Source organism: Nycticebus coucang, chromosome 9, assembly GCF_027406575.1.
Source record: "Nycticebus coucang isolate mNycCou1 chromosome 9, mNycCou1.pri, whole genome shotgun sequence".
Lineage (NCBI taxonomy): Eukaryota > Metazoa > Chordata > Mammalia > Primates > Lorisidae > Nycticebus > Nycticebus coucang.
This window is the reverse complement of record NC_069788.1, coordinates 4056738-4076269: the sequence shown is the minus strand read 5'-3', so window position 1 is coordinate 4076269 and position 19532 is coordinate 4056738.

Genomic DNA, 19532 nt, shown 5'->3' with positions numbered 1-19532 from the left:
CATTTTCACCAAGTTTATGATGTAGTAAAGAAATAACCCCCAAAGTCCCAGGTCTAGAAGAAGAAAAAATTAGAAACTAACTTTAATTTCTAAAGTAGGTGCTATAATAGCTATAATAGTCTGGTTTTGACACACACATACACACAAAAAAAGGATAATCAACTCTTACCAGTAGCCTTTCTTAGAATGAAGAGTTGGGACATGTAATTCTTGCAGTGAATTTTTTTTTTCTTCAACAATTAAGAAATAAAGGGAAATGGACACATATATGTATTCTTGTCCTGCAAGATGAGAGAGCCTAGAAGCAGTGACACCCCAACAAAAAGCACAGTGTGCCCAGATGTGAACTTTTAACCTGATTCTTAAATAAAAAGAATCAGGGTTCTTTGGAAAGATGGCTGATGTCAAGCTTGGAGCAGAAACATACAAGCTGAACTTGGAACGTCTTGTGCTACCAGAAAATTCAGAAGAACTCAAAAACAACAAAAATTCACACTGATGGATTACTGTGGTTGACAGAGAGACACAGGAACCAACTGAGAGCTCTCATCAACTAAAGCAACAGCAATTTGAGCAATAAATGTAAAATTAGTATCCGTGAGTCCATGCCAATGTAAACAGCAAGTAACTGAATGAGTGGATTGGGAAGAAGATGCAACAATCCTGGAGCCGAATTCCAAATAAGTTACACAGATATTTTGCTCTCAAGAAGGTGGTAAATAAGAACATGCTCATTAAAAGTGGGCTGCATGCAGTGATGGCTTTCTAAAGAGCACATGAACAGTGGCCAGAGTGACTTCACAGCAGAGAACCCTCGCCCACATGGCAGCTGGTGACCGAGGATGGGAAGCGTGCTGACAGTCTGTGCCCTGGACATGATGACATGATGTAAGGGCACTCTCTCTCTCTGGTCTTCCTCCCCAAACCAAGTAGCATCAGTCTAATCATTTTACAAAATGCTTCATGACTATTCCTCAAAAAACTGTCCTGGTCTTCAAAACAGGGAAGGTCTGAGAAACGGTAACAGCCAAGGGAGTCTGAAGAGACAGGAATCTCTAAGTGTAATTAGAACAATTAACAGCCAGGGGAGCCTGGGACGGGACCCCAGGATAGGAAAAGGGCATTATGTCAGAACCAAAAAAATCTGGATAAAGTTTGGACTTTGATAAATAATAACGTATCTATATTGGTTCATTAATTAGGACAAAGGCATTGTACTCACGTTAGATGTTAGTAACAGGAAAGCCAGCTGTGGGGTGTGTGGGAACCCTTTGCACTACCAGCTCAATTTTTCTGTAAATCAAAAACTGTTCTAAAAATATTTTTTTAATTAAAATGTACGAAGCCATAGACATATGAAATCTTAAGTAGTTCCATATGACAGGAGGGTGTTCTACGTGAAAAAAAGTGAAAAGAAATGAAGTTAGAGAAGTAATCCTGGTGTTATTTCCCTCGTCAGCCTCTTAGGCCACACGAAGGAATCTAGACTTGATCCTTGATAGGAGAGACCTAGAAAATAACCTCACAGAAACACAAATAAGTAAGCTTGTGATATTTCGCCTTAATCTAATCTGCCCAAGAAATGTGAGCCCCAGTGCTGTCTTTCAGCTTGTAAAATTATTTAGCACAACTGGAAGAAAATGAATGGCTGTGAAGAGGAAGGAGTCAGGATCCAATCAATAGTCAACACCCAGGGCTTGTTTCGTTGAGTTTTGTTTATTGCCAATGATGTTCCAGGCAAAGTACAAAGCTTTTAAGGTATAGAGATATGTTTAGAGTTTATACTCTGGTGTTATTACTTCTCAGTAAAAGATAAAAAGGTTTAAATTCACAGCATTTATCTAACAATTATTATAAATATTTAGCACTTAGTTGAGTATATATTGTGTCCTAGGCCTTTGTATAGGTACATTGCTTTACTTACTTTAACATTTTTGAGTATTACATTTGCATTTTAGGCAAAGAAAATCAGGCTCAAAAACGTTAATCTGTTCAAATTCATAATGTAAAAATTAGGAGAAGTCTAAAAAAAGAAAATCAAAAAGTCAGTAAAGAATATTTCTCTGCAGGTAGATATCATTCCCAAGCTTTAGCCAGCTCTGCACACATTCTGTATAGAGGCTGAACCAAAGTCTAGATGTGAATGAATATTTTAACTTTACACACTAATAGTGTGAAGGTACTTTTATTTTCAAAACTCCCGTTGGATAGAGCTCTGTATTTAAAATTTTTCTTTTTTAATGATATCTCTTTTCATTCAGCATGCAAACACAATCTGGACCCAGGAATCAAAATGAGGGCTGAACATATCTCATAACCGAGGCAGACCATTTTAAATGGAGAATACTTAGTTTTGCTCATAATTATGATGAGTTGATCCATGCATCTTTAGAGGCAGAGGTTCAATGTCATGCCAGGGTACAAGCCAGCCAGATGGGCTCAGCGGAGGGGAACCCCAGTGCAGGAGATTTGAAGAAAGTGCTCTTGCCATTGGTGGCCATAACCACGAGAGGGCACTTCTCAGAGCTGACAGGACTTGGGGGCTATTCACACACTTTGCTGAGAGAGATCCAATGCAAAGATCAGCCCTGTCTCTCATGTGACATTTTCAGTGAATTTTCACATGGGCCAGGATCCATCGTGTGCGAACAAACTCTTAAAGGCACTTGAAAAGTGCTGAGTTTGGATACAGATAACTGGCGATAACACAGGAGCAACGTGCATGGACACAGGAGCTGCTGGACAGCTGCAGCCCCGGGTTACAATCACAAATATTCTTACTCTGTCTGGAACAGAGTTTAAAATAGCAAGGAGTAGTTCACAGAACTGGTACTTTTGACATAAAACATTCCTTAATATAAATCAGTTGGCTCTTACGGATTTCCAAAATAATATTTTCTCTATGCACACCCATACCAGACAGTGATGGTTATATTTCCAGATTTCATGTTTTATTTTCAAATCTGAAACATGTTGAAATCTCAAATCTTAATTTCCTGTGATATTTTTCTTGACACGTGAAAATGAAAGCATTTTAGGCTTATCTTTATTATGAATATAAAATCAACGTCAGGAATAAATTAGACTTCGACACATACACTAAACTTTATCATATGTAAGATTTCTCCTATTAGTATTCCAGAAAGTTAGAGTAATAGATTCATTTATTCAATGCTTCTGAAACTTCTTTTGATGTCAGTTATGTTTTTCTTTAAATTTTTGATATGAATTATGCTGAGATACATATGTCTAATCCTGAGGTATTCCTGAACTATCAGAATGAACACAACTGAAAATATTTCTCTCACTGCTATTTGCTAGCATTTCATTTTTAAAGTTTTCTATTTTTTCATTGTAGGTTTTGCTTTTATGTTTTTGCTAGATGCCAAGTTTGGTATTAAAATGATTCTGACTTGATAAGGTAAACAGAGAGTGTGTAAGTCAGAACTTTTCTGCAGAAACAAACAGAACATCTTGGGGGCTCACAGCAACCAGTCTGGAACGCTGCTGGTCCGCGTGGCAGAAGGAATCGAAGGCGTACAAACAATATACTACTGTAGGTGCCTAGATGGGGAACTTGTCACTGTGCTCACATTGAATTCACCAAAGAAGGTCACGTGGTCATATCTGAGGTCTGCAATATAGGGAAATACGTTTCTCACTCAGAAAGGGCAACGGATAGAGAGAACGTTAATTTGCCTTAACCTATCTCAAGCACTTTCCAGTTCTTTTTATGGCCTGAAATGGTTATCTTTAATAATAATCTTATAACTTAGCTGTAATTTCATTTAATTCTAGTTTCTTGAACATATATAGACAGAGAGACAGTTGATAGCTATAGGCTTAGGAAGAGAGATAAGGAAATACATATACACGCGTGTACGTGCTCGTGTGTGTGTGTGTGTGTGTGTGTGTGTGCAAGTCTTCATGTTTAAAGCCTCTTAATTGGCCTGTCAACTTTTGGCTGCATGGCCTATGGGATAGTTTACCTCATTTTATGAAGAAAAATACGATTTTGCTAAAACACAATTGTAGACCACTTCTTTCCATAGGAAACTTGATTTATCCATCTGGGAAGAAGAAAAGTAACCCCATGAAGTTTTCTGTTAAAATGTCAATGCACTTCTTATATATTTCAAATTTTAAGTGCTTGATTCTCTTTTCAGTTAGTAAGGACAATGTGACTGCTTAGCCATGAGAGCGTGACGACATCAGGTATTTGACAGAACGTGACTGACTGGTCCTTTATAGGAGAACGCCAAACACAGAGACTCCACCTTGGAGCTCTGACGGCAAACCCCACCACCTGTTAGCTATGTGTCCCTGAGCACATCTCTTCATAGGAATAGACTTCAATTCCATTATTGGCATGATAAGAATAACACAAATCCCCCATTTCATGTTTTAGGTCCTACGAACCAGGAAGGCACCTATTTTGTAAAATCTTTAGTCTGGGATACATAGAGAACAATAAATATCGTTGAAAAATAAATGTCTCCTTCTGTTTTGTAAGCTCTCATCCCATCTGAGAAATCTCCTCTGTATATCAAAGAAGTTACACCTTGGGTTCACGTAAAAGGAAAAAAATCTATTTAGCTATTGTCGTCTCATGAATTTATTTTTTTTTAATTAATTTATTTTATTGTTGGAAATTCATTGAAGGTACAGTGATTGCCTTTGTTAGGTGAAGTTCCTCTTAGAACTATGTCCCACCTCCGAGCGGTGGCTCGTGGATGAATTAAAAAACATATATTTGGAACCCATGCACTAGTTTTTAATCTTGAGATTTCAGAGACTTATAATATTGAAATGTATCTTATTTAATAGCCCTTTCATAATGAATGACCCCTATATTATACTTCATATTCAGTGGTAAGAAAAAGACATGTTTTCTCAGATAAAAAGCACGAAGAGTTGAGTTCAATTTTAATTTCATTTATAGAAAGTGTGTAATCCAATCAATGCTTATAAGTAAGTTGCAAGTGACATCTATAATTTTGCTTCTAATCTATTTTGATTATATTTTAATTGTATGACTTTGTTTTGTTTCATTGTATATTTTACTACAATTATTTAAGTATGAAGGACATTAGTAAAATAAATCAATAAGAGTGTAGCCAAAACTCTTGTGTGCTGGTTTATTCCTGCCTGGGTTTCAAGAATTTTGAAACTTGCATGTTTTAAATTCCTTCTGTATCATTATGTTTATATTCATGCAAATGTGGTATGAAAATAAGCACACAGGTTGATTTGTACAGCTGACATTATTATTAACTAAATTGCTGATGTAGAGTGTCTTCCTTTTCCCTTAACTATATGTGGCTAAGGTTCATTTTTAATTTTTTTTTATGGTTTTATAAATAGTGGAATGATGGTAAAGGAAAAACAACCATCTTTGAAATCACCTTGCTGCTTTCAAACTCTCACCAGGACATCACTGACAGAGGTGTTGGGAAGAAGTGCTCAGCAGTATTTCTACCATACAGAAGCCACAGGTGTGAGTAACCACGAGGACATAGGTGACACGAACGTGTCATAAAACAATCTGAAATAATAAATTTTAGAATGTGTTATATTTGTTTTATCATGTTTGTTAGCTTATATAAACTGACATTTAATCGTGAGTTATGTTTAATCAGTTGACAAAATTCCTGAAACCCAGGCAGGTATGAGCCAGCACACAATGACTCACCCACATTAACTGACATGTTTTAAATTCCTTCTGTATTCTTATGTTTATATTCATGCAAATGTTGATCTGAATTTCCAAAACTGCCTTTCATAGCTTTTTAAGCTCGTGGTGAAAAGTGTTATCACGTGAAACTTTTAAACCCAGACTTACAATATGAGAGATATGCTTAGGGTACTGTTCAGAAGTAGCAGGGACACAGTAACCTAACAGGTCCTTGCCTGCTTGGAATTCAATGACACCCTAATTTATGTGTCTTGGCCCAATTAGAGAAGAAGGTCACATAAGGTTTTCAAATCTCGTATTTTTTTCTAGGTCCTCACAATGTCTGCTTTTAAGCACAAAATACATTTAATGTTAAAACTTTCAGCTCAAGAAAATACTGCCTAGTGGTTTGGGTCAGTCTCACAGCATCCTGTCAGTGTTACTGACGCTGTGAATGAAGAGAGCCCAGAATCAGGTAAGAAGATTCTGAATAGCAGCACTTAAAACCTCACTGCTAAGAAATCTGGTTTTCTTCTGATGTTCATAACACTAAAGAAGCTGGCTTTTAAATTCATTGTATGTGAAAAGTGCTCAGGTTTTGTGCAGTTGTTTTATTTTTAAACACATTACTTTTTTACAGAAACAGTTACATATGAATACCAAGGTTCACAAAAACAAAGCAAAATGTAGAATTGAGGCAATAATCAGATCACCCCCAAATACACAATTCTCCCCATTACACTGCTTACATATAGGGCTATAGTAAAAAATCTGTACTATATTTACATCTTAAGTCCTTTAAATAACTGCTTTAACCATGTGCTTTATTTAGAATGGATAGTCTTAGGACAGCTAGGAAGGGAGGGAAGGAGGGAAGGAGGGAAGGAGGGGACGGAGGAGGAAAAGAAAGAAGGGCGTCCTAAATAATCGTGACTTTGTATCTCTTTAGCAGGTGACGTCTGTTCATGTAGGTTTTAAAATGAGTGACTAGGAAATTGCAGCTTTCAGGTTCCCGGCTTCTTCATCCATAAAATATGAAAAGCTGCTTGGATGATTTATAAGGCCTTTCTAAGTTATTGTTACTCTACTAATACGGTTAAAACAAATTTTGCATCAAAAAATGCTACCAGTTTGCATCACTATTTTCCTTTTAAACAACAGTCCGCTAGCAGCACTTACACTCTATTCCAAACTGGACTGAGCCCTGTGCCCTCCGTGGCTTCTGCACCATTTTCTCCCTTTCGTTTCGAACAGGAGTGTGGAAAGTTTCATATCCCTTTTTTTTCACAGGCTTAGTTCTAAATTGTTCGGTTCATGGCAGTCTCCTTTCTTCCCCGAACATTGACTACAGCTGCCCCTGCTGAACTCGCCCACCACCTTCTAATTCCCAAATCCAATGGACATGTTTGACCTGTATATTATTTCTCCATGGCCTTGGATGATGGTGCCCATTGTCTCCCTGAGACCCTTTCTTCCCTTGACTTCCTTTCCATCTTCGTGTTCCTGAAACCGAGCCCCATTCTTAGAAAATAACAAACTCTGTGTGAATGTTCATTGAATAAAGGAAGTGCTTAAAATAACTTTAAAGCATTCCCTCCCCATTTAGTTTTGGTCACATCATCCAAGATACCTCTTTCTGAGCATTATGCGAATACTCCACAATTATAGACTCAACAGTGAGGGGTACCTAAGTGACCTTTCAGAGTTTGCTTTTTATAACTTGGGACTTGGGAATATTTTTCCTACTGCTGGGGCTCCACCTTGGCTCCCTGTCTCCCCAGACTGTCCCAGACCAGCTTCCATCATCTGTCCTGGCCAGAGGAATGTTCTCGCTGATGCCCCTCCCTTGGCCAGGCTGCCTACTTTCATTTTCACTACGGTACAGCCATTCACCCTCCTCCACTGGAAACACTTTTCCAGACATTCCTATAGGATTAGTGCCATCTTAACCAGCCACTGGATTCTCTCACTGTTTTTTATGCTTCATTGCCCTAGAATTTGCCTTTCTCTGCTTATGATGACAGTGAAGAGAGTTCATTTTTACAGATTTCTTTGTTTTTCTCTTTATACAAAGCAATTGTTTGTATTTTATTTACACACAAAGGTAAGAAAACATTTTTTGCTCAATGTAACCTACTATCTCTCCCATTTCTTTTTCTTCTTCTTTTTTTTTTCTTTTTCTTTCTCTTCCTATTTATTCTTCTTGGGATTCTGCACAGAGAAAAAATGTCTTAGTGGGACAAAAGTCTTAATCATAGACTTTAAAAAAATAATGCATTGAGTTCCCAACCACAGCATTAGATACCCTCTTTTCTGCTTCAGATCACTTATTTTGAAAAACGTATACCCCTCTAAGAGTTTCGTAAAATAATTTTGGGTATAGAAACCTGATTATCTTCTTTGATGGAAATACGAGCTCAGTCATGTTCTTTGATAAACTTCCTATCTTTTTTCACATTTTGACCCCACTCAGAAAACTCAGTAGGAAATAAAAGTGAAATTTCCCCTCTGCCCCATTCCATTTGAAGTGTCTGTATTTCCATATCTATGATTTGGAAACATATCCATTTTTCCTGAATAAATTGTTGAAGGATTCTTCAGAAAACCTAAGCTAGCTGTTATAAAGCCAAATATTACAGAAAAGTTCAGAAGATCACAGTGTTTACTGAGGTCTGGATGTCTCCCGTGTGCTTGATGCAATAAATCATCTTGGTCCAGTTGACTTCATCCCCTGCTTTTCAAACAGACAGAAGCTGGAAACTCTCTCATAAAGTAAAAATGGAGTTTACATTAAATATATTATTTCTTTATAGTTTTGGATTGAAGTTAACTTGTTATCCTCCTAAAATAGAATGTGATAACTTTAAGAAGCTTTTATCTAAACCCCGTGGTAACTGCAAAGAAAAAACTAGTATATACACAAAATACAGAAATCAAGGCATACCACTAAAAAAAAATCACAAAAGAACACAATAATATAGGAACACAGAAATGAAGGAGCATCAAAGCAGTCAGTAAACAACTAATACAAAGGCAGGTGGAAGCCCTGATGAATCATTTATTACTTCAGGGATGAATGGAATAAGTTCTTCACTCAAAAACATAGGACAATGGCATCAATCAAAAACACAGAATCAAGTGCTATGCTGCCTACAGGAGATTTTAACCTTAAAGACATAGAAAGACTGAAAGTGCAGAATGGGAAGAATATTCCACGTCAAAAGGAACCAAAAGTGAGCAGGATGGCTGTCCTCACATCAAATCAAATAGAATTTCAGTCCAAATGGGTCATGGTCAGTATAGGGTAATAAAGGGATCAGTTCATCAAGAGGATATAATCATTGTAAAATGCATGTCCAATACCAGTTCACCTATATGCACAAAGCAAATAAATACTGGCAGGATTGAAGGGCACCATAAACAGCGATGCAGTGATAGCAGTGGGTATCAGTACTCTGCTCTGGACAATGGCTAGCTCATCAAGACAGAAAATCAGTGAGGAAAGCGTGAAATGGAATAAGACCATAGACCACATGGACCTGACTTATGTACACAGAACATTCCATCTAAGAGCAGCAGAATCAACACTGTCCTCAAACACACATGAGAGATTCTCAAGAACGGGTCATATTGGGGGGAAAAAACACAAGTCTTGATGGAACAGTTAAACTATTTCAAGTACCTTTTCTGAGCAAAATGGCATAAAGCAAGATATCAATAATAAGAGAATTCTGAAAAATGGACTAATATTTGGAAGTTAAATAACACCCCCGCCTAACAACCAGAGTCAAGGAAGAAATTAAAAGAGAAACCAAAAGGGTTCTTGACACAAATGAAAGTAGAAACAGAAACATGACATAGCAAAACTTAGAACATTCCAGAAAAGCAGTGCAACTAGGGAAGATCTAAAAGAACAAGACCAGCGCCATCTTAGGAGTTAAGTTTCGCCTCCCCACCCCCCACCATTTAGTTTCACCTTCCAGGCAAGCCCAGGCATCATGAGACAACTGCCCACCAATCAGGGACCCTTCCCCCCACCTAACCAATCCAGAAGCGCCCCCTTTGTTTCAAGCTGTGCACACCCACCCGCTGCGGGACCATAAAACCCCCCTGCTCCAGAGCTCCGCGCTCTCAGCTTGGATCCATTGTAACGGAGACCTGGGGAGTCCAAGCTCAAACTTGCAATAAAATGGCTCTTTTGCTTTTGCATGGGATTTGGCTCCTCGGTGGTTTTTGTGGGGATTTCGACTGGGCACAACAGATCCTATCTCATGATTAATATCCACAGCAAGAAAAAAATCTCAAATAGATAACTAAAACTTCACACCTCAAGGAACTATGAAAGAAAGAGAAAACTAAGCCTAAATTGGAGGAGGAAGGAAATCATAAAATTGAGAGCAAAGATAAACGAAATGGAGACTAGAAAGATGATGGGACAGACGACTAAACCTGCAAGTTGCTTTTTTGAAAAGATCAACAAAACTGACAAACCTTTTGCTAGAAAATGAGAAAACACAAATAAATAACACGTGGATGTAAGAGGCAGTGTTATGACGGATACGTGCCCGAGATTGCTACATGCTCATTGCATATAAACCAAAAGAATGGTCTGGATAGAAGAAACAGACAAATTCCTAAAACTACACTCATACCAAGCCCGAATCATGAAGAAATAGAAAATCTGGACATGTCAGCAAAGTATAAATGATTAGTAATCAAAAGCTTCCCAGTGAAGAAAATCCTGGAACCAGATGGCCACACAGCTTAATTCTATCAGCATAGAGAAGAATTAACACCAGTCCTTCTAAAATACTTCCAAAATATTGAAGAGGAGTGATCGCATCCAAATTCAACTTACCAAGTAAGAATTATCCTCAGATAAAAGCTGGACAAGGATGCTACACGAAAAGAAAAGTATAAGCCAATATCCTTGATCAATATACATAGAAAAACTCAACAAAATCCTAGCAAGCCAACTCAATTGCAAATTAAACGAGTCATCCATCACAAGAAAACGGGATTCATCCCAGTGTTGTAGGATGATTCATCATAAACAAATCAATAAATGTGTTACCCACCCTGTAAGAATAAAGAGATAAAAATAATATGATCATCTCAATAGACAAAAAAAGCCTTTAAAAAACTGAACATCCTTCCATGATTAAAAAAAAAAAAATCTCAACAAATAGGCAGAGACAGGATATATCTCAACGTAATAAATCACAACATCATTCTCAACAGTAAAAGGCTGGGGGGTATTCCTCCTAAGCTCAGGAACAAAACAAATGCAACCACTTTCACCATTTCTATTCAACCTAGTACTGGATTTCTAGAGCAATTTGAAGGGAAAAAAGAAAGAAAGAAATAGCATCTAAATTGGAAAGCAAGCAGCAGCAAAATTGTTTCTGTTTTCAGATGACACATTCTTACCAAAAAAACTGTTCAAACTAACAAACAAATCTAGTATTTTCAGGACACAAAATCAATATGGAAAAATTAGTTTCATTTCTGTACACTTAAAACAAACTATCTGAAAAAGAATTTAAGTAAATGATCCCATTTGCAACAGCATGAAAAACAGTAAAACACGTAGGAATAAATTTAAGGGGGTGAAAGACCCATGTGCTAAAAACTACGAGGGCTTGATGAATGAGGCTGGAGACAGCACAAATAAAAATAAATGAACAGGCATCATGTTTCTTAATTTTAAACTATATAACAAAGATATTATAACCAAACGTTGTAGGGCTGGCATAAAACAGACACGTGGACAGATGGCACAGAATAGAGAACATAGAAAAACCTCACCCTGCATATAATGAGCTAGTTTCTGACAAGGATTCCATGAAATCAGATGAGGAAAAGAAAATATTTTCAATAGATAGTTTTGGGAAAATTGTCTATCCACATGCAAAATAATGAAACTGGACCATTGTCTTACATCATGTACAAAAATCAACTCAAAATCATTTAAAGGCTTTGATATAATATCTGAAACCATCAACTCCTGGGAGAAAGCGCAGGAGCAAAGCTCTTGGACACTGGTCTTGCAAGTAACTTTTTGAATATGAGACCAAAGCACAGGTAACAGAAACAAAAATAAAAAAGGGGACTATAGCAAATGATAAAGCCTCTGCACAGCCAAGGAAACAATCAATTAAATGAAAAAACAAACGGCAGAGTGGGAGAACATATTTGGAAAACAAGTGTCTGATACAGGGTTGATATCCAAAATAAATACGGAATCCACATAACTAAATAGCAACTACAAAACAACAAAACCCATATAACCCCATCAAAAAACATTGAGAAAGGGCCTGCACAGACGTTTTTCCATGGAAGATGTACAAATGACTACGAGGTATACAGAAAGGTACTCAGCATCATTAACACCAGAGAAATGGAAGTCTGAACTGCAGTGATGTATCTCCTTACACCTGTTAAGATGGCCATTATCAAAAAGACAAGAGGTAAGTGTTGACAAGGATATAGAGAAAAGGGAAATACCCACTTTCCCATGGGCATTATTATTTCCTGTAATACCAAGGCTAATACACTTTTGGTGGGAATAGAAATTGGTATAGCCATATGGAAAACAATATAGAGGTCACTATAATTTTGAGGTCACTCAAAAATTAAAAACAGAGCTACCATGGGGTCTGGCAATTCCACTTCTGGGTATGTATCCAAATAAATGAATCAATAATCTTGAATAGACACCTGTGGAACATTATTCATAATAGCCAAAATGTGGAAACAACCTAAGCATCTCTTCAAGAATGAATAAGGAAAATGTGTTATGTGTGTGTCTGAAATGGTATTATTATTTAGCAATAAAAAAGAAGGAACTTCTGCCATTCATGGGAGCATGGCTTAACTTAGAGGAGCTATGTTTAAATAAAATAAGTCATGGGAAGAAAAGCAAATCCCACATGATGTTGCTTTATGTGGAATCAAAACATGTGGAACTCAGGCAAAAAGAAAGTAGAGTGTTGGTGACCCGCGCCCAGAGGTTGGAGACACAGGAAGATGCTGCTGCTCAAAGGTTCACATTCTAATTATAAGACGAACTCATTCCGGGTGTCAAAGCTACAGCATGAGTGGTGATGTATGTGTTAATTTAATTGCAGCAATCATCACACAATGTATATGAATATCAAATCATGACATTGTGTTTCTTCAATATATACAATCTTTGTATATGGTGAGAGTGGGTCCGTTTGTTTTGTTCCTGAGCTTAGGAAGAATACCCCACCCCCAATCTTATATATACAATATACAAAGATTGTATATATTGAAGAAACACAATGTCATGATTTGATATTCATATACACTGCATATAGGAATACACAATGTTGAAAAATATGTCTTTTCCTTGATGATATTTTGAAAGGTGATTCCAATAAGAAGACTTTTTAAAATCATTAGATCCATTTCGGGTATACAGAAACGTGTGAAGATGCTTCACATCTTAAAACTAAGGAAGAAGCAAGTGTTTGCAAACCAGATCACTAAGGAATCATGCCTCCAAGTTTCCCTGGTATCTGCTCCTTTGAGGAACACTCAGACAGTGTCAGTGTTTTCCCAATATAAAAATTCCTTCTGATGGTATCTCCACGGAGTTGATTGGGGTAGTACTTAATTCATGAATTTTGCAATATGTTATCACTAAAATCTGTTCTTTTCATTTATTCTGCCCTATGGATGCAAATTTCATGCTTAAAACTTTGTTTGATTCAAAAACATAATTGTTTGGGGATTTTTTTTCCTGACAGTGGTAGTGTCTCGAACAACTTCTATGAAGAATTTAAATAATTCTGTGAAGAAATAATTTGCTGAAAATTGCACTTAGCTGCTTTTTTTTTTTTTTATGTGTTACCTTATGAAGTTCCTCTTGGCGTCAGACAGACCGTGACTCATACTGTGTAGCCCAGTGTGTGTCACGAGGATGTGATGTGGTCATGCTCAGTCTAACTAGCTAGGTAGGAACTGTCCTCTAGTGCACTAGGTCAGAGAGGCTCAGGTATCTTTCAGTGTCCACTCTCTACACGTAAAACCTGGCCATGGTTATTATCTTCAGGAGAACATCTTTTTCTCACAGATTTTACTTGGATGGCTGACTAGTTCACCACATTTTTCTATCTGTGCATCAGATGATGGTGGTGAATCCCATTGTCAAAGTAAGACTGAAAGTGAAGAGTGAGCTTTGGTCTATGGAAAGTAGTCTGTCCAGGACACAGCCGCCAGGCCACCAGCACTGATTGCACCAAGCCAGGACCTGGGGGATTTAGGAGAAAACTGCAGTGAAAATCAAACCGTAGCCAATGAAGTGCCTCAGAGACTTGCAGACCCAAACTGAGGTGACGGCTGCCCCACCTTTGAGGATCTGGATCTAGCCTAGCAGTAATGAAAATGAATTGACCCAGAAGACGGGTAAATGTTAGCACTAAGGGCTAACTAACCCTTGTTAGATGGTTCATAGTACAAAACTCTGGGAACTTGTGGCACTTGGAAAACGATTTGTATTTCACCCCCAACTAAAGCTGTTATATCTGTGGTGGTTGCTGAAAACAGGAGAGTAGGCTTTATGATGGTGAAGAGTGAGACTAAAATTACATTGTCCATGTTTGTAGGAAGTCAGCACATTCTTCGTGTTCATAGCTGAAAACTTTACGAGATATTCGCGATTATCAGAACTATCTTCTAAAGCTCTCAGACGAATATTTTACTACCACTTTCCCATGGGTATTATTATTTCCCATAATACTAAGGCCAAGAATGGTAAAAGCAGTCTTCCAAAATCTTATAGTCAAAAAGTGGCAACATTTCTACTGAAATGAACATTTATGTCCGTGTTTCTGAGCCCCCGCTCCCTCTACCATCGGCACGTCTTCCAGGATAGGCACGCTGTAAGACTTGCAAAATGCTGATAAAGCATCCAGTGCCTGTTCTTCATTTGAGTGAAATAAAAGGCATACAAAGTATACGTTTCCCTTACTTGGAAATAGCTGAAGTAATTTTGTTTTTCCTTCTTCCCTTGCCCTGAAGACAGTTTACACTTGGTCAGACCACACAAGCAAAGTTTCAAGAAAAACAGGCATTTTAAATGAAAGATCTAAGTAACTGAAAGCAGGGATTAGAATGGAAACTATTTTAAAAATAAGTATATCGTTTACCCTTTGGTAAGCTAGAATATACATACCCATACCCGTCACATTTTACAGTTTGCAGGCTTAACAGAAATGCTCGGTCGGGCAACGTTGAGAATCAAGAGGAAGTTGGCACGCACAAGTATAAGGTAATAGGCAAGTTCTGCGAACGTCTTTTCATTATTGCCTAGTAAAACATTGGCCCCATAATTAATGCTACAAAATAAGGAAAAGTGTCATTCATTTTGTCTTGTGGTTTTCTTGGAGAACTGTGCAGACCTTTGTAAAACTTGGTTTGATTTCAAATAGCTGTTGATTTAAACTCCTAAGCTAACTACTTACTACAATATATACTTATAATACTACAATATGTACAAAGGTGTGACAATTAAGTTTGCAAACGCAGAAAAAATGCTACATACCTTGTTGCTGAGTATCACCACAGTCATCGTGTAAGTGTTTCCCTTGGGAAGCTATGTACCAGCGACAGTGCCTAGTCCACACTTTGAGGAAATTTTGGAACTCATTTCCTGGAATGGCCATCAGAACTGTTATTGTTTTATCCTTGACATCCTGAATGTCATCAAAATGTCTTCCTTTCAATATTTGATTTATCTTTATGTAAAGAAAAAAGTCACTGGGGCCCAGATCAAATGAGTAGAGAGAGTGCTCTAATACTTTTCTTTGTTTACTGGCTAAAACCCCCCTCACAGACAGTGCTGTGTGAGCTGGTGCATTGTCATGATGCAAGAGCCACAAGTTGTTGGCCACGCTTTTCAGTTAAGATTTTTCCTAACTGTTTTTCTATCCTTGTTTACTTGGTCTGCTCTGCTTCTCACAGTCAGCCTATGATCTTGACTGACAGTTAGATGAATTTTTGCAGTGTTTCTTCAGTTCTCCCTGTTACATCCACCCTGACCTCTCTTCAACAGTGACACTTACCCTCCCCTCAGGAAAACATTTAATCCATTTGTACACTGCTACTTTCTTATGACATTATCCCCATAGATTTGGACTAACATTTCCCTCATTTCACTTCCACTCTTGCCAAGTTTAACAAGAAATTTACTCTAATTCAAGCTCTGACATTCTCACAATGACATACAAAAGCACTCAACAACAATGAACTCTACTCAGTAAGAATCCCCACACATTGACACAAACACAGCTATGAGACACCAGTGTACGAAGGTCATGAAACCTCTCTGAGCTGTTTGTGCAGTCTGCCAACATAAGCACATGGTGGCAAGTTTGCACATTTCATCATCAGACCCATGTTTATATACTATAAAGAAATATTTTAATTAATGCAAACAAAATTATTTTAATTCCATGCAAACAAAAGGGCAAAAAGATGAGTGCTGCTTATATTGAGAAGTAACAAATGCTCTAAAATGGTAGCTTACAAATTTTCTGTTAAACTAGGTCTGAGCTAAACCAATGCCAGAGATTGGTGGAAGGTAAACGTATGGAATGATCTCTTAAATAACTTTCCCAGTTTATTTTCTCCTTTTATTTTATAATAAAAAAGGAACAAGCTCAGAGTGATGCATTGTGTTTTTTCTTACCCATATTTTTTATGATAGGAAAACATGCATCATGTAAAATCTGTCACTTTGACCATTTTGAAGTGTACAATTCAGTGTCACTAGGCACATTCACAGTGTTGTGGATCCAGTTTGTCTCTGGATTTTCCCATTCTGGATATTTCTCATAAATGGAGCCACATGACATGTAACCTTTTGTGTGTGTCTTTCACTCACCCACTGTTTTCACAGATCCTCCCTGTCTGGCGTGTGTCAGCATTTCATTCCTCTTTATAATTGAAAACTACGCCATTGCACAGAAACATTTGGTTCACTATACACCTGTTCATGGACATTTGCATTGTTTCCACCTTTTGGTTTATGGGATTAGTCCCATAAATGTTTGCATACAAATATGTGTTTGAGTACCTGTTTCCTATTCTTCCAAGTAGTCTAGCAGTGGAATTTCAGAATGAAATGATAATTCTGTGTTGAATATGTTGGGAAACTTTCCCATGTTTTGTTGTCATATTTAAGAAAAACTTTGCCAAATGCAAGGCCATGAACATTTGGCCTTTGGTAACACGGTAAAATTAGCTTCATAAAGTAACTTAGATGATCAATTTCAGGTTTTTGTCTTGTTTAATGTAAGCACTGCCAGCTATAAATGTCTCTATGAACACTGCTTTCCTTACATCTTCAAAATCTTCATATATTAGGTACTTGCTTCTACTCTTAAAGTATTTTCAAACATTTCTGTGATTTCTTCTTTGAGTTATATATTGTATAAGAATATACTGTTTTATTTCTACATATTTGAAAATTTTACAGTGTACTCGGTACTATTGAGTCTAGTTTATTTCCATGTAGTATGAGAAGATACTGTTATTTGTATAATTTTGATTTATAAAAATTTATTCACATTTTTTTGGTCTAACATGTGGTCTATCCTAGAAAATGTTCAATGTGCACTTGAGAGAAATGTGTATTCTTCAGTTGTTGCATGTAACCTTCCTCTATTTCCTCATTCATCTTCTGTCTATTACATTCATTATAAAGAAGAGGGTAGTGAACTCTTGAACTATTATTATAAATTATCTATTTCACTCTGCAATTCTGTCACTCTGTCATTTTATTTTGTATATCTTAGAACTCTTTCCTTACATGCATATATATATTCATAATTATTCTTCTCTCTTGACATAATTTGCTTTTAATCAATAATTTATTTGTGGTAAAATTGTTGTCTGCTTAAAATAGACCTTAAATTTATTTTTATTTAGTTATTTGTATTAAATCATAGCTGTGTACATCAATGCAATCATGGGACACCATACACTGGTTTTATAGACCGTTTGACACATTTTCATCACACTGGTTAACATAGCCTTCCTGGCACTTTCTTAGTTACTGTGTTAAGACATTTATATTCTACATTCAGTAAGTTTCACATGTACCCTTGTAAGATGCACCACAGGTGTAATCCCAACAATCACCTCCCACCGCCCATCCTCCACCCTCTCTCCCCTCCCTTGCCTCCTTCCCCATATTCTTAGGTTATAACTGGGTTATAGCTTTCATGTGAAAGCCATAAATTAGTTTCATAGTAGGGCTGAGTACATTGGATACTTTTGCTTCCATTCTTGAGATACTTTGCTAAGAAGAATATGTTCCAGCTCCATCCATGTAAACATGAAAGAGGTAAAGTCTCCTCCATCTTTCTATAAGGCTGAATAATATTCCATGGTGTAAATATACCACAATTTATTAATCCATTCGAGGATCAATGGGCACTTGGGCTTTTTCCATGACTTAGCAATTATGAATTGGGCTGCAATAAACATTCTGGTACAAATATCTTTCTTATGATGTGATTTTTGGTCTTCTGGGTATATGCCTAGTAGAGGAATTATAGGATTGAATGGCAGACCTATTTTTAGATCTCTAAGTGTTCTCCAAACATCTTTCCAAAAGGAACGTATTAATTTGCATTCCCACCAGCAGTGTAGAAGTGTTCCCTTTTCCCCACATCCATGCCAACATCTCTGGTATTGGGATTTTGTGATATAGGCTAATCTTACTAGAGTTAGATGATATCTCAAAGTAGTTTTGATTTGCATTTCTCTGATGATTAAAGATGATGAGCATTTTTTCATATGTCTGTAGACCATGCATCTGTCTTCTTCAGAGAAGTTTCTCTTCAAGTCCCTTGCCCAGTCTGTGATGGGATCACTTGTTCTTTTCTTGTTTATACGTTTGAATTCTCTGTGGATTCTGGTTATTAAACCTTTGTCGGAGACATAACCTGCAAATATCTTCTCCCATTCTGAGGGCTGTTTGCTTGCTTTACTTACTGTGTTCTTGGCTGTGCAGAAGCTCTTTAGATTGATCAGGTCCCAGTAGTGTATCTTTGAAGCTGCTTTGCCCGGGGGTCCTCCTCATAAAATACTCACCCAGACCGATTTCCTCAAGCGTTTTCCCTGCACTCTCTTCTAGTATTTTTATAGTTTCATGTCTTAAGTTTAAATCTTTAATACAGTGAGAGTATATCTTAGTTAATGGTGAAAGGCGTGGGTCCAGTTTCGTTTTCTACAGGTTGCCAGCCAGTTCACCCAGCACCATTTGTTAAATAGGGAATCATTTCCCCTCTGAATGTTTTTAATTGGCTTGTCAAAGATCAAATAATGGTAAGTAGCTTGATTCATCTCTTGGTTCTCTATTCTGTTCCATACATCTACCGCTCTGTTTTTGTGCCAGTACCATGCTGTTTTGATCACTATCGATTTATAGTATAGTCTGAGGTCTGGTAGCGTGATTCCTCCTTGCTTTGTTTTTATTTCTGAGTAATGTCTTGGCTATTTGGTTTTTTTCTGATTCCATATAAAATGAAGTATCATTTTTTCAAGATCTTTAAAGTATGACAGTGGAGCTTTAATAGGGATTGCATTAAAATTGCATATTGCTTTGGGTAGTATGAACATTTTAACAATGTTGATTCTTCCCAGCCATGAGCATGGTATGTTTTTCCATTTGTTAACATTTTTAGCTATTTCTTTTCTTAGAGTTTCATAGTTCTCTTTACAGAGATCTTTCATGTCCTTTTTAGATAAACTCCCAAATATTTCATCTTCTTTGGCACTACTGTGAATGGAATAGAGTCCTTAACTGTTTTTCAGCTTGACT